Here is a 13,986-nt window from a genome sequence, read left to right as displayed (position 1 = left end):
AATATGTAATTTATGCATAATTGAAATTTAATGAAAATTTAATTAAAATTACAATGGACAAATATAATTTTTTTTTTCTGAATGAATAACACTAAATTATTATGACTTTATTAATTATTATGCAGACAATAATTAAAATATAATTATATGATTGAATATATAGTTAAATTGAAGAAATTATTGCATTCATACACAGTCTATAATTTTAGAATGCATAGGTACTAGAATCCCAATTAGTAAAATAAATTATTGTAACACTTTCTATTTTTCTTCTAAATATTATTTTAAACAATTTTAATTATAACTAAATTACCAGTATAGTTTATAATTAGAATGATAATTTATAACAAGTATAATTATTATAATTTTGTTTTTTATTTAACTAACATATCATATTTTTTAGAATTAAGTAAAATAAATAATTTTTTAAATAAAAATCATTGTTGTTTATTTATTTTTTCTTGAATTTTTTGAAGAGATTTATTTAATACAAAAGTAGAAGTTGGAAATTTTATCTTTAAATAAATGTTTATATCCAAAATATTTATTTTTTTTCCACTTAAGTATTATGTTTTTAATTTAATAAATTATTATGTAACCATTATCATTTTTATTATTATTATTTGTGTTTACCGTATTATTATCGCATTATTAAAAATGTTTACAATTAAATTTATGAATAAGTAGGAATTTTAATCTTTTAAGTTTTAAAAAACAGAAATAATTATTAAATATAAATAATAATATTTATTATTGTAGTTATAATTTTTTTATTTTATTTTTTTTAAAATTGAATCTTTTTAAGTTTGTTTACAATAATTTCTTTTTTTTTTTTTTGCTTTACTGTTTATTATTGTTTTTTATTAGTTACATTGTAAGTAAGTATCTATGCTTCATAATATTGTATATAATATATTATGTATGTAAATAACGTACTATACACAATATTGACCTTGAACGTAAATTATTGTATTTTATTTACATACGATACATACATAAATTCTTACTTGTATTTGTGTATATATACAGTTAAAAAAAACAATAATGTATTTTATTTTTTATTCCGGAAATATTAAAATAAAATAATATAAAATTGTCGTAATAATATCGAAAAAATTAAAAATGTTATTTTGCAAATTTACGGTTATGTACGGTTATTTCTTAAATATTATAATTATTTACATACACACATTCGTAAATAAATTGTAAGCATGTATGTATATATTAATTTACGATATGCATATTATTGGGATGAGTATTTAAATATTTATATATGCACGTATGTATGTATGACTGTATGCAAAAGAAATCTGTTGCACATTCTTTTTTTCTTTCAAATGTGGGGGGAAAACTTATTAAAAGCTGAAAAGTATTTGCTTTTTTTTTTGCGTAAATTTTTTCATATTTATCATATTCATTACTACAATTCATATGTTCATACACATATATGCTCATGTATACATACTTTTTCTAAGTAGCTTTACGTCATTCTCTTGTCAACATGCATAATGATAGTATTAAACTTCAATATTTTTTTTAATGGAATAAAATATTTACGTTTTGTAAATTTTTCTAATATTTTTTAACACAATATTTTTATTTAAATTATTTTTAAAGACTATAATTTGCTGAGTACAGTCTAATTCGTCTATACACACATATACGTCTGTACCTCCGCTTGTATATCTATTAATTACGTATTCTATATACAGTTTATGTGACTGGCATACATACATTAAATTTTTTTACTAAATATGAGTTTATTTTGTCATACAAAATTATTTAATTTTTTAGAATTAATATTTTTTATTCTATTTCTTCAAATTTCTTACAAAATTTTAATTTTTTTATTTTATATTATTTTATAGCTACACCTTTCTTTTTTTGCAAAAACCAAAAAACTTATTAAAACAGAAAAAAAAAAATGAAAACAAAAAAATTTATGTACCTACGAATAGAATATTTTTATAATAAAGTATCTTGACCCTCGGAACAATATTTAGAAATAGGCAAAAATGTTTTTAAAAATAAATTATATGTAAAATAAAATTTTTATACACAACAAAATATTTAATTAGCTTTTATTTGATTTTCCCGTATTATACACAAAACAGAAACGAAAAAAAAATAGAAAAATCGCGTTTTTTTTGATTCAACACCACCACCGTTGAATACAACATTTAAAATGATAAAAAAAAATATATTTTAAAAAAATATAAACCAAACGAATTTAAAAATTAAAAATAAGAAAAACATAAAAGAAAAAATAAAAATTCTCGCAAAGATTTTTTAATAGCATGGCAAAGCTTTTTCAATTATGTTCATTATTTTCGTTTTTCTACATATAAGTATAGGTAGGTAGGCAACACCTAAAATTATAATTTTCTTAGTATTCAGTAAATACACAATACAAATACATACAAAATATGTATGTAGGTTTTTATATAAAACATGTATACTAATAATAATTTCTGTTATAAAATAAGAAGAAAAAAAAAAATACATATTTAAAATGTGTAAATAAAAAAAAAACTAATAATACTAGTTCAAAGTCCAAATAAACAAGAGAGTCTACAAAAATTAATTGTGTTTTTTTTATTTTGTTTTTTTGTTATAGTTTTTTTCTAGTTATATTTTGAGTACACTATTTTTAAATAAGTAAATGTTAAAAGTATGTATTGTACATTATAAATGTATGTATGTAAAATTGTTCGAAATTTTACAGTTTTTGAATTTTATAAAACAAGAAAGTGAAAAAAAAAACGCTATTTGACTTTTGGATTCTCGTTTTTTTTTTTCTCCAATAAATTAGTAAAGCTAGTTTTTGCAAAAAATTATTAAATTCACAATGATACATACATATGTATGTATGTATGTATGAATGTAAGTACATGCGTATGTTAATATATTGCTATTTAAATAAAATGTGTACTTCTTTTTTTTGCAAAATTTAACACTGCACAGTTTAACAGGTGCAGATTTGTTTTTATTTGCTAATATCATAATAATTATGAAAATTTTATAACAGTTAGAATTAAACCGTTATACATATTAATTTTTTACAAGTACAAAATTTTTTTCTTAAATGCTTTAAATTAAAACAAAAAATTATGTATGTAGGTACAACATTTCTTTAAAATTTATTACTGTAAAAATTAAATAATTCAGTTAATTAGATAGTCAGCGGTAAAGTAACCTTTGCTTTAGAAAAAATTAGTTTTGTTTATGTATGTATGGTTGTAGTAAAATTTTTTGTGAATAATTTTTAAGTTTTATATAAAATACATAAATTTGAATATTTTTCCGGAAACAAAACTATTAAAAAATAAAAAAATATTTTTTTTTTCTAAATTAAAGAAGAATAAATAACAGGATTTTTAATAAGTAAACAGTTAAAAAAAAAAATTTTTGTAAATAAAAATTATTTGTTTTTTAGCATTGAAAATTTGCTAATATCATTAAGACTTTTGAGATATTCTTAAAACAATACTGGATTTGCAATCTGCAATTTAAAATTTAAAATTTCGTATTTCGAAAATGATTTTTCTTAATAATTTTACAGTTATATTAGATTTTATATCAGACAAGAGTCTCAAAATTGCTCATTGGCTTATTAAATTTTCTTTATTAGCTTGGAACTTTTAAAGAAATTTTGACTTTTTAAATATTAAGAATAAAATTCGTATATTAAAATAAAATTAATTATATCACATTTAGTTTTTAAAAAAAAAATTATTTAAGTAATTTCATAAAAAATTTTCATTCAATTTTTTATTTTTATAGAACAAAGAAATTTTTCATTGACACTTTCTTATCCTATGGTAGTGTAGACTTGAACAAGTTTATATTTAAAACTAATGAATGGAAAAATTGAAGAAACTTTTTAAATAAAAGCTTTTCACTTATTTCATATATATAAATAAGTAAAATATTTTATATACATACATACATACATAAATATGTAAATATTATGATGTTACACAATTGTACATATACTTACATACATATTTATATTTGTTTATTATATCACATGGAATTGTTTTCATAACACAATCTAAATTCTTATTTAAACTTATAATAAATACATTAGATTATATATAAAAGTAAAGGCTAGAAATAGTAGAGTACCAATTATTTAAATTGTTCAACAAATTATTTGTTTACTTATTCTTATTATTTTAAAACTTTGTGTTTTTTTTTTACTGTAAATATTTTTACATGTTATGATGTAGCCTAGGCCCTAGAATACATATACATACATTTATTTATATACATATATACATGTAAATAGATAAATTAATTAAAATCAAAAGAATTTATTAAAATTATTTATTTCGTTGATGAATATTTTAAAAGTTACGATAAATATGAAATTAATTATGAACAAAAATTAATTCTTAAGAACATGAAATTTTATTTAAAAAAATTTTTCATTTAAAATAAAATTTTCATTAAATTCAAATCATAAATTCTATTTTGTTTAAAATAAATACATGATAGTATTCAAAATAATATTTAAAAATAAAAATAATATATCAAATAAATAATATACAAAGCAGAAATGAAAATCAGAACAGACAAATGACGTCAATGAAAAAATATAAAAATTTTTAATAAATTATAACAATAACGGCAATATTTAAAAAGTGATAAGCAAAAAATTACTTATATTAAAAACAAAAAAGAGGAATTAATAAATTTTTATAATCAATATCATTAGACCTTATCATCTCCCTCTACTTATATTATGTATTAAGTCTAAATGTGCAATCTACTTATGTATATGAAAAAATTTAAAATCCTTTAGGAATAAATTGCTTATACCATTAAAAATTATTGTCATACAAGACAATGTTATATTTTATTATTAATAAGTATGTGACGCATTGTCTACAAAATTTTTGATTAAATTTGAAAAATATGCAATTTTTCTAATCTTATATTTTTTAATAGGAAAATTGGAACTGCTTTTAACAGGAATTTTGATATCATTATATCATATAGGTATATGTGTATGTATACTTGTTGTATACATGTACACATACATATTTATACATATATGTATATTTAATTCATTGTGTTATAATTAAATGAAGAACTCTTAAATCTTATCGGTTATGAACTTTTTTGATTATGAAGTATTTAACACGATTAGACAACTTTTGAGATTATGTCGCAAAAAAATTTTCATTATAATTTTTCCCCCCAAAAAAAAAAAATTTAATCAAAATTATCAAAAATTATATAAAAAAAAAAAACAATTATCATGTACATTCTTAATTGTAACAAAGTATTGAGCTTATTAAGATTATATTTGGCTTATCTTTATTGATTTAATATTAGATGTGTATTACAAATTTTTAATTGTCTATAATATATTTTTGAATATAAGTAGTTATACATAAAAAGAAATGCAATATAATAAACTACATATTACATATTTACAAAATTACGAACATATATGTATACAAAATTTTGGTATTCAGAGTATCGGGTTCAATATGGTTTTACAAATTTACTATGAAGGTTTAATACGAAAAGTTGATTTAAATTTTTGATTTTTAAGTATTAATTGTTTTGAGTTTAGAGCTTGAAAATTTCACTTATAAATTGTTTCGTTTAATTTTTTACGTATTTCTGAATGAACCTATTCAAAATATAAAAAATTCAAGAATATTTTTAATAATTACTTTACAATTGCATTATTCTATAAATACGATATTCAATAATAATTACGAGTATAAAAGAAATGAAAAATACCAAGCTTAATTGGTATTATACTAAATTTAAAGAATTTTACTAAAAAATTTCTGTTTCAGCTCTTATACGTTAATTTTTATTGAAAAACTACAAGAAATCTCGTTAAAAATAAAACGGTTAGGAAATTCATTTATATTAAAAAATAAGTGAATTTTATATATTCATTCATTCATTCATTGATTCATTCATTCCATTCCATTCGCGTTCATTCACTTTTTATTTTATAATGCATGAATATTGAACCCTGATAATATTCATTTATAATGTTGATATTGCCAATTTGAATAACGTAAAATAATGCCATTTTAATTGTTATCAAAGAAATTCTTAAAATTTTTTAATAAAAATATTTTACGTTGCGACAAAATTAGTATTAAAAACCACATTTAAAATTTATTAGCGATTTTTACGCCACTTATATTTGTGGTATAGAATGTAGTATTAATTGCTTTTTTCAATTAGGTCAGTTATCGGTTCTTTTAATGTCAAAATGTGGAAAAAAAATAAAATACAGTATGTAATAAAATTTCTGTCAAGCTTCCAATATTTGATCAAACAAATCAATTTCAAATAATAATTAATGCGTTAGTATTGCTTGTAAATATGTAGAGTTTTAAACTGTTTCAGGCATTTTTAAAATTATTGCTACACATTTATTAATGAAATTATTAAACAATTGTATATAAGTACATAAATTAGTATATACATATGTATATTATAATTAAAAATAATAAATCAAAAGTGCAACAGAACAAAAACAACCCTGAAAAAATTAATTTTGCATTGTGTCTGATTATGCAAACAAGGTGTACCGTGTATATATAGCACTTACATATATATGTAGTATGTACAATCATACAAGAAATTTTGTATATTAAATATTAAGCTTTAAATTAAAATTTTAAATTTATTTTACAAAAATTACTGGTATGTATGGTATGTATATCGTGTGCATTTATCTAAATATATTGGCTGCGCTTGATCATTTTAAAACATCTTAAAATACAATATATGTATATAACTAAACAAGCACTCACATATGTATATTTAAATTTGCATATTATTATTATTTCCGTACAAGATTTTTATTATAAGTACATACATATATCCGTAAAAAATAGGCACTCATACACAAACTTAAGAGATTCTTAAAGTACTTTACTACACTGAATTTAATTTTATAATGTCAGAAAAAAAGTGTATGCATTACAGAAGTTATTGAAAAATTATTAAGCTACTCTAATAAAGAGTTGCCGTTGAAACTTTAAATTCATCACCTTTATTGTATATGCTTTTAGAATTTAGCATTCAATTAATTGCCATTGACGAATTTTACATCTATTGTCTACAAAATGTAATTAATTTTTGAGGATTTAAATTTCGATATTTATGAAATGTAAAAATTTCAAACTCATTCAACTTTCCGAGTTGGAGACTTGTGCAATTTTCCGGAGATTAACGAAAAATCGGTTTAAAATAATGATAATAGCTTTTTCACTAGAATCTATTCCTAAGAAAAATTTGATATTAAATTTATTGGTTCAACTTTAAAATTTTTGTTTTTCCTTTGTTATGCAAAAACCAATAAATATTTTGCTAGTATATTATTATTAAATAGCAACGTGTCTTCTAACTATTTTGTTCCAACTATTTACATATATACATATATAATATAACACTCACTAATAATATATTGTGATATAAATATGCACAAAAAATAAAAAATACAACAAATTTATAATGGAATTCTTTCGCGCAACTAAAAGTAGGACAAAAGCTTTTAATAATACTGAGTATATGCACATAGACCAAAAAACAAACAACGACTTTATGGCAGACTTGTGGCTTAAAAAAACTAATCGTTTATAATATTATTAAATTTTAATAAAAAAAATAAAACGAAAAGGAAACAAAAATAGAAAGACAATATGAAAAAAATTTTAATTTTTATTTTAAAAACTTTGAGGTTATGTACTTGTCTTTAATAGTTTATAATTAATGTAGGCAAAATTCGACAGGAAAATAAAAATAAACTTTTGGCAAGTTACAAGACGCCAATGTAGTAGGTTTGTTGTATGTACATACTTATGTATATGTACGTAAGCATGTACTTATGTGCACACATAATGCATAAATGAAATAAATACATAAGTAAAAAAATATGTAATAAAATTCTAATTGCAAATATTTATAGTAAAAATAATAGCGAAGATAAAAAGAATTTGGTAAGTTTTGAATTAAAGTGTTTAGAGAACATTAATTGAATTTTTCTGTTTTTTATAATGTGCGATACTATATTAACACTTTATCGACCGGTTGCGGTTGAGGCTGCCACTCAGTAAGTACCGGATAAGTCGCGCCCTAATTTACTACCAGTACCGGCTAAATTTTCACTATGCATTGTGCTGTGCTTATTCTTTTTGTTAAAAGCCGATTAATAGGCTACCGGTCGATGAGCGTAAAGAATCGAAAAGCCGATAAATAGGCTACCGGTCGATAAAGTGTTAATAATAAATACAAATTTCATATGTAAATGTTTGATATTTTTGTAAAATATATAATAAATGCAAATTTATAACCCTTAAACATTTATTAATATTATAGATTATTAGAAATTTATACTACATAAAAAAGCTAGATATTATTTTTTTCCGATTTTGTTTCATAGTGTCCCTGACAGAGTCCCATATGAATATTATATTCCAGACAGACAATGTTTTATATCCTATCAGTTTTTTACATAAATTAAAATAACGTAATATAGAAATTACAACTTTATTTTTTTTTTTAATTATCCCGCAAATATTTTATAAATTTGACATTTAATGCGGTTTTGTATACATTCATATATTTTATTTCTAAATATAGAAAGTGAAAGTCATAGGTAAATATGCTAAATATGCATACATATGTATATCGTATCACACAATACAAACGTACCCACATGAATATAAATTTAATTGTTTAATTACATTGCTTTCAAAAGATGGTTAATGAAAATCAATTAAAATGACAAATTTTAATAAAAATTATTAAAACCATTTTTTTTTTTTAAATTTAACTAACTATACATATATTTACATACGTAAGTATTAGTGGTTTATAAAATTTGTAAACAATAGCCATTAATATGACATAGACGAAACCTAAATTATTGCTTTAGTTATTTGTTTACCTTAATTGGAAAATGTTCAAGATTCCAAAGTTTCGAAATCTTAAAAAAAAAAAACAAGACAAAATAAATAAAATTTATTATGAATTTTAATTTAAAAATTTTAACCAAAAATTTTTGATTCACTTTTACTTTTCAATTTTTGGCTTGTGTCTCTATGTACGAATCTTTCAAAAAGTAAACGAAAAAACAAACCTAAAAAAAACAACCTTTTTTTTCAGTACAAAGTCCAATGCAAACCACTTTTTGTTTTTTAATACCTAAAATTTTAAAGAATTTCATTAAAGAAATATAAGATGTGACCATATAAAACGTGAAAAGACTGCTTTTAAAGTAAAAGTTTTGAAAAAAAGCAAGTCTTATTAAGTTTAAGTATATAAAATTTATGTTACTTATTTACATTTTCAGTTAGTATGAGTCTACACGGTTTTTAAACAAAGCTTTCATATTAATTTAAAATTATTTCAGTTCTACTATCATTTTGTATTTCAGTGTGTATTGTTAGAAATGTTGATTAAATTAAATTAAAAGAAACCCCCTTGTATAATCATTTTAATTATCTAATAATTAGTAAATCTGATTTTACGTTTCTCTAGTTTAAGTTGTACAATTTCCAAACATTTTATCTACCATGTGTTGTCATTTCTTACAGATTATCTTGTTTTTATAGACTTTCAACTTGCTTATACCAAATTTAGATAGTCAGGCTTTCAACCTGCTTATACGAAGCAGTAAATTTTCAAATGATTTGGATGGTAAATTTTAGTTCAATTTCGATAATTTATGTACATATTGTCAAACACAAATTTATATATATTTTGAAATACATATTTATATGTATAAATAATATGTTGAATACACAAATATGGTGTGTAGACAAGCCCATTTCAACTTATAATTTTCAAAATTTGAAAATTCACCATACAGAATTAAGTAGGTATTATCAATGAAAATGCATATACCGTATTTTATAAAATAATATAACTGTGAACATGAATATGTAATTGAAATATTTTCATAGATTAATTTTTTTTGACATAGTTGCAGTACAGTAAAACCCAAATAGAGTTCGCAAATACAATATTTTAAATAAAAAAAAATTGGATTTCGATTTTTTTTTTATAATTAAATAAAATTATGTGTAATTTATTAATGAATGTATGTATATATAAACAAAATAATATGTACACATAAAAAATTGTTATGTAATAAAATTTTATGTACATACATATGTTCAATATGTAACTTGATCGAAATACATTCCAAAAAATTGCCTATTTATGGTGAGGGGTGATTATTATTTATTTATTTTTTCTTTTGACAAAACATTTTAAAAATGCAATGTAATTAACAAAGAACCCGTAGCCATTCGACATTTAGACCTATTAGATATTCGGGCTTCTTTTGTACAAATTTGTAAAAATGGGTTGAATAAAATGTTATACTTTTGTTTCTGACTTCATTTCGTACAGATAAGTTCGTGGAGGTATCTAAATAACTATCTGCTAGCTACACAGCGAAATTTTAATACTTTATCATGAGTTCTAAATTATTACAAGCATTCATACACATTATAATATTACAATAAAATAAAAAATTTCAAAGTACCACAATATACGTAAGAAACGTACTTACTGCATGCATACATGTAAATCGACCCACAACTTCATTTTTGAGCCACAGTTCATTATTTTAAAGAAAAACGTGTGCTCTCTGTTTTTTCTTTATTTTTTTTTTTTTTGTTTCAATTTACATACACATCTTTTTTTTTTTTGGTTTTTAGATTTTTAAGTAACTGAGGTTATATTTTGATTTTATTTTTTTGTACATTCTTATTTTTGTAGGTTGATTATTTATGCAGGCAGCAGTTGATTGTTGATTGCATTGTGTGACCTTGAAATTTTGTATATTATATTTTTTTTTTTTTTTGGTTGTTGTTTTTACTTCTTTATGATTTTTTATTCACATTATTATATTTTGTATATTTATAATTATTTTTGGAAATATAAGAGAAAAATAAAAAAAAAAAAATAATTTGTACATAAGCATTTTTTGTTTTTCCATATTGTTTCATTATTTTTTGCTTGAATTTTGCAAGATGGTATTGGACTTTTATACATACATATTTACATCAAAAATATTTACATAAAAGACAACCAATAAATAAAACGAAAAAAAAATATTAAAAAATAAAACAATAATGCATTCAGCATTAAAGAAAAACAAATTTAAATCCGATTTGATTTCTAGTTCAAATTGACATTGAAAAATAATGTTGTTGACTTTTTTATTAAAAATTTTTTTTGGTTTTTAAAAGTATAAGAGAAATTAAAATGATAAAACAAAACAACGAACGTCATATATGTATGTATGTATGTATGTATGTAAATACATTCATGTATGTACTTAAGTAATAACTGAAAATTCATAATATTTTGAAAGTTTATAAATAAATTAACGCTGTTTAAGGTCAAGAAACCCAATGAAATATTTGAAGATAAAATTAAAAAAAATATTATAGTTGATATGGAATGGGATACCAAAGATATACATACATATGTATATACATACATCCATACATAATTTTTTTTATTGTTATACCTTACACACATAAATTTATTTGTATGTATGTATATACATAAGTAAGTGGTAAGTACTTTTAATTATTCAAAATATTTTGAATTGAGAATACGATAAGGTTATATAGAAGTAAAACCAGGCTGTACTGAGATAAAATTATCTCAGTACAGCCTGGTTTTAAATTAAATAATGATAAATTTCGAAATTTTAATTATATACCTGTCTATATAAAGGAAAACATATAATACGGGAAATAGGTGGGGGGAATTGGATATTGAAGTACGTTCATATATTGTAATTCGAATTTGAAGTCTCAAAATTAATATTATTTGCAAAAAAAAATATGAGATTATTTAGACAAATACGTAAGAAAATAATATTTTTACATTTATAATCATTGATAATGAATAGAAAATACGATATACACTGTATGTTCATACATACATATATACCTAGATTATTGAATTTTTAAATAATTAAAAACAATTAAATGAATTAAATTGAAATGCACTCATTATGAAAAAAAGACATTTTGAAAAAAAAAGAATAATTTATGCCCGTAAATATGCAAGATTATTATTCCTTTATGTTATACAATTACATATCACCAATTTTCTCTTATACTCCACTTCACACCTTTTTAAGTGCTGTTATATTTCGAAATATTTGCAAAATTAACATTTTAAAAAAAAAATTATCACTTCAAAAAAAGTTAAAATTATTTGTAAAAATTAAAAAAAAAAAATCATCATTCACAATCGATTTCGATTTGACATTCCATTATCATCAAAAAAATTACAATAGTTTTTTTTGATTTCGAATTGTTATACATAACCTATAACTTCTAATTTAGGTATTATTTTTACCCTTAACAACAATTCAATATTTTAAAAACTTAAATATTGTATGTATGTACCCATGTACATAACATATAATTGATTCTTAATTCTATGTTATATTTTATAAAAAAATAGAATGATTTCTGGAGGCGTGATTGTTATAGAACAAGAACAATGAACTAAAACGAATAATATGATAAGAAAAAAGTATGGTGAGTTATTGTATTTATTTAAATGAAAAACTAATAAAAAAATATTAAAATTATCTTATCAGGCTTGTGTTGAATATAATTTTTCTTGTCTAGTATATAGGTGAGTATACTATATTTATTAAAAAATCATTGATAAGTAAAATAAGAATGAGGAATAAATTTTTAATGCGGATAATTTTAACACCGACATGATCATCTGTATATTTTATATTCTTGGAGTAAATTGGAATATGACCATTGGAATAATTTGTATAATGAATCTGGTAAATAAACAGTGAATTTGAACTGTTATATTTCTTACGAAAGTCCTTTACAAACTGTATTTTTCATACTATAGTATATTAGAGATTAATTTTCGACTATATAAAGTATAACATTAACGATTTAAAATTATTCGCAAATGACTCATAAAGATCAAATATTATATTTTTATAATTCGATAAGCGGTTTGCAATAAATTAAAAATGTAAGTGAAAATGAATTGTATTGAATGCTGCTTTGGTGTACATTACATTTAAATACGATAATATAAATATGTATGGAGTAATAAATTCACGGAACTAATTCATAAACTGATGATATAAGTGTGATAACCTTTTATGGTATTTATTTGCAATAAGGACATTTCCAATAAATTAAATATTAATTTATTTATATTTTCCGGTTTGCTATTGTTTATGAAAGGGAACAGGTGCAAATTAAATATGTCGCTAATTGAAATATATAAATTTCACATGCCTGTAAGAGCTATTACACGTATGTGGTTTAGACAAAATCTAATTATAAAATTAAAACATATTACATTTTTATTAATATTTTTATTACGAAAAAAAAAGAAATCACAACTCATGATTTCGTGACTTCAAAATTTACGTTTTGCACAAATAAAATTTTGTGCAAAAATATTTTAATGATATCGTCATTAATTATAACTGTTATATAAAATGGAAAATTTTATAAAAATACAAAATTTTTTTTTTGGTTTTGTTAACTTCACAATAAATGGCGTTTATAAAGCACCAGCTAGGCCTATAATCCTCTCGTAGTTATAGGTTCGTCCAAACTTCACGTTCTACAGGTTCGAGGACGCAATAACATATCTCCCCAAGTGAATCAATCGCCTTCTGGCTACACTGACTCACAAGAGCGGTGAACATTCTCACCTGTCTCATCTTTCCCACAGAAAAATCTGCACAAATGATCCACAGATTGTCCCAATTTGTGCAAATGTTAACCCACCCCGCAATGCTCCGTGAGGAGGTCGGCCATCAACTTGGTCTCCCCCATGTATAATAGGTAACTAACATTTTAATAACAACACAAACTAATGTTGCAAATTTTTTTTATTTTGCGGTAGCATGACAAGTTCATATTGTACGGGTAAATCAGATTGACCCCATCCAATAGTTTAATCCTAATTAAG

At 21.7% G+C, this 13,986-nt stretch overlaps 1 protein-coding gene across 4 annotated transcripts in view; it reads right to left on the bottom strand.

Moving 5' to 3' along the window:
- Positions 1–13,986, bottom strand: part of LOC129610057 (carnitine O-palmitoyltransferase 1, liver isoform) — a 38,114-nt gene that overhangs the window by 12,539 nt on the left and 11,589 nt on the right. For 2 of the 4 annotated variants that reach the window (XM_055522377.1, XM_055522380.1), the window contains exon 1: positions 1,949–2,155. The exons of 1 other annotated variant lie outside the window; for it this stretch is intronic. The gene's annotated coding sequence lies outside the window, so the exon portion shown is untranslated. Of the gene's footprint in view, positions 1–1,948; positions 2,156–13,986 lie in introns of those variants that run through there. One more of the 4 variants, XM_055522379.1, reaches the window with a different exon arrangement.

Source organism: Condylostylus longicornis, unplaced genomic scaffold (assembly GCF_029603195.1).
Source record: "Condylostylus longicornis isolate FDR11 unplaced genomic scaffold, ASM2960319v2 ptg000043l, whole genome shotgun sequence".
NCBI lineage: Eukaryota > Metazoa > Arthropoda > Insecta > Diptera > Dolichopodidae > Condylostylus > Condylostylus longicornis.
This window is presented reverse-complemented; position numbering and strand designations above follow the sequence as displayed.